This window comes from Pteropus alecto, unplaced genomic scaffold, assembly GCF_000325575.1.
Source record: "Pteropus alecto unplaced genomic scaffold, ASM32557v1 scaffold49, whole genome shotgun sequence".
Taxonomy (NCBI): Eukaryota; Metazoa; Chordata; class Mammalia; order Chiroptera; family Pteropodidae; genus Pteropus; species Pteropus alecto.
Genome location: NW_006443131.1, coordinates 3,374,920 through 3,378,064, shown reverse-complemented (window position 1 = coordinate 3,378,064; position 3,145 = coordinate 3,374,920). Strand labels below are relative to the sequence as shown.

General features: G+C 56.2%; 1 non-coding gene and 1 pseudogene across 1 annotated transcript; both read right to left on the bottom strand.

The window, feature by feature from the left end:
• Window positions 1-852: 852 nt before the first annotated feature.
• On the bottom strand, window positions 853-971 carry LOC112472190. Its single transcript, XR_003043584.1, has one exon. It is a non-coding gene; the product is annotated as a 5S ribosomal RNA (ribosomal RNA).
• A 1,102-nt stretch (window positions 972-2,073) lies between these two features.
• LOC112472165 lies at window positions 2,074-2,192 on the bottom strand (annotated as a pseudogene).
• Window positions 2,193-3,145: the final 953 nt, after the last annotated feature.

Below are 3,145 nucleotides of genomic sequence, written 5' to 3'. Positions count from 1 at the left end.
CAGGGTCATGCTTTTCCCACCCGATGTCGCCCACGGTGCCTCTATGAGGAGGACATTTTCTAGCCCAGAGCCCATGGCCAAACAATGTAACGATGGCTTCTGCTGTGATGGCCTTCTGGTGGTGGCCATGGCCCCTCAGCCTGGAGGCCTGTGCATGGCTCTGCCTGGGAGAAGCTCGTGAGAGGAGACCACAGGGCATCTCGCGGTGCCAGGCACCCTGTGGGAGACACTTGGTGACAGCGGGAGCCACTGATGCTGGGGGTGGGGGGATGGGGGGGTGGGGCTGCCCCGTGCCGGTTCCGACTCTGCTGCTGGGCAGCCTCGGGCTCTCTCGGAGCCTCGGGAGGGATTTGGGTGACAGGGATTTGGGTGACGGCCGTCCCCTGCGGGTGTGTCGCCGCGTCACCGTGCGGCCCAGGGAAATGCCGCATCGAGGTGTGTTGTCAGCTCCTCGGGGGAAAGCTCTGTACAAATCCCGGTTATTAGGTTTATTGTGGGGCTCGGCGAGATGAAACGCGCGGGCTTTGTCCCATCTGAACGAGGCTTCTTTCAGCACACGAAGGGCAGTAATTACAGACATTCAACACCTCCCGCCGACGCGGGCACCAGCACGACTGCGCCGGGCGCGAGGCGGCCTCCGAGTTCTCAGTCAAGCGTGTCTCGATCAGAAGGTGGAAACATCCAGAAAACTCCGGGCCTCTGCATCCTTCTTGTAAGCAGGTGACAAACCCAGTGACCAAAGAAGAGAGAGTTTAACTGATTTTCCTTATGTATTGAGACTTGTTTCTGAAACTACGATTGTTAAGGATTTTATTTTATTTGTTTATTATTTATTTGTTTTTTGTTTTTTTACGCTTACAGCACCTGGTCTTCCTAGGTGGTCTCCCATCCAAGTACTAAGCAGGCCCGACCCTGCTTAGCTTCCGAGATCAGACGAGATCGGGCACGTTCAGGGTGGCGTGGCCGTAGACTGATTGTTAAGGATTTTAAATAAGACCCAAATCAGTACGGGGTATGATTTAATTTCTCATGATTCAAGTGTATTGCGTAACTGTGGATCTCAAAGCAATTTTCCCTTATACACAAATATTGTATACATTCTTGATTCTCGAAAGTAGTTAAAACATCATGATACAATTGAAGACTTCTCCGACTGAGTGTGGCCTGCCCTTGCTTGCGGCTCAGCCGGGCGGGTCGGGCGGCGTGAGGTTTAAGCACGAGGGGATTCCGGTCGGCCTGGGAAACTGGCCTCCACCTGCCCTGTTTGAGGCTTTGATCAAGGGCCACTATTCAGTACCGGTACCTGCAGTGGGTGTGTCCCAGTCCCTGGCAGCACCCAGGTGCGCTCCCTGACTCAGCGTGGTGTCTCCTGGGGGAAGCTGGGCTGCAGGACGAGGCGGCCTCTGTGGAGCTGTTTACTTCAGACCATTCTGTCTTTGGTTTGGTTCCTGTTTAGACGTATGGACCCGGAAGCTGAATGTTCCCCTGGGGACTGAAGAGCGACGTAAGCGGCTGTACCCTGAGCCCAGGGGCCACCTTATCGACGTGGACGGGGCTGTGGGGAGCTGAGGCTGGGAAGGCAGGAGGCCGGTGGCCGGCCCTGGCGCTGGCCTGTGTGCACCCCTCTCGCACCACAGAATGGAGGGCCCTGACACTTCCTTCCCTGCAAAGGGACAAATACAGCAGCGGGCCAGGTGCCACAGGGTGCACACGCCCACGCAGAGCCAAGGGGTCCGCGCTGAGCGTGAAGCAGAGGGAGGCTTTCCCACACAAGGCGACGAGCCTGGCGCAGGCTGTGTGGGCTCTTTATCTCTTGGGGCCCACTCTTACGTGGCTGAGGGGGTGGTCACAGCCTGCAGGCGTGAGGCTGCCTTTCCCAGGAGGGCTAGGTGACCTTGGGCGAGTCACTTCCCTTCTCTGGGTCTCGCTCAGCCTTTTTGCGGACTATGAGCTGACGTTCCTGGAGTTCAGGGACACCCAGAAAGGGGTTCCTAGCCGGTGTCCAGCACGAGCTGGTGAACTTCCTGAGAGTTTATGCGACATTTCATTTATTTATTTATTAATTATTATTTACGCCGACAGCACCTGGTCTTCCTAGGTGGCCTCCCATCCAAGTACTAACCAGGCCCGACCCTGCTTGGCTTCCGAGATCAGACGGGATCAGGCTTGTTCAGGGTGGCATGGCCGTGGACCTTGGACCGTGGCTCCATGGGGCGTGAACCCAGGACCTTCTGCGTGTAGAGCAGACGTGCTCACCGCTACACTATGGAACCACGTCCTATGCAACATTTTTAACAGATGCACTAGCGGAAGCAGAGGGGATGCAGGGAAGTCCCTCTTCCAAGGACACGCCGTGAGTGGGCGGGTCGCAGCCTGGGCACAGGCCGACCCCCGAGGCCCTGCCCTTGACCGCCACCCCGCTCCGCCTGTGTCCCTCACTTCCTCACCCCTTACCTGCTTCTCTCTCGGCATTTCGAGGACATAGCATGGATTGTTCTTCGCTTTGTCTTGGTGACCAGCAGGAGCGACGCTCCTGGAATGGTGCAGACACAGCATCAAGTGGTTTGTGGGCCAGGGATCTCCAAGGCTGGAGCCTCCCCGCCTGGCCGTGCTGTACGGTAATCGGTCACGAAGACGTGCCGCCTTCTCAGCGACGGCGCCAGGGCCGTCCACCTAAACCAGGCTCCACAATGTTCTTCTCTCCTGGCGCCGGGTGATTTTCTACATTCCCGGAAAATTTGGCGAGCAGAAAAGAAGGCTTCGGCCTATAGTTATGATTTCATTAGCTTTGTTACTTATCATAAAAGGAGGAAGAGCTGGTTCGGGATGATGACGGGCTGAGGAAATGTATTTCCTTAAGGTCCCTCCTGGAATCCTCTAAAACGAAAACATACGAAAAGCAAAAAAGAAACTGGAATTAGGAGCAGAACTGGAGGAGAAGCATGACTGAGTTTTAACACATTTACGGAAGTCGAAAAGTGGACGGGGGAACATTTACGATGGAAGCAAGTGGGGAAGGACACAGCCCAGGTGTGTTCCGAAGGTGCGGTGCAGGTAAAGGCCGTGAGAACCCGGAGAAGCTCCGGACTCAGAATTAGCAGGCATCGCGGGGCGGGGGTGAGAAGCGAGGCTTCAAACGGAAGTC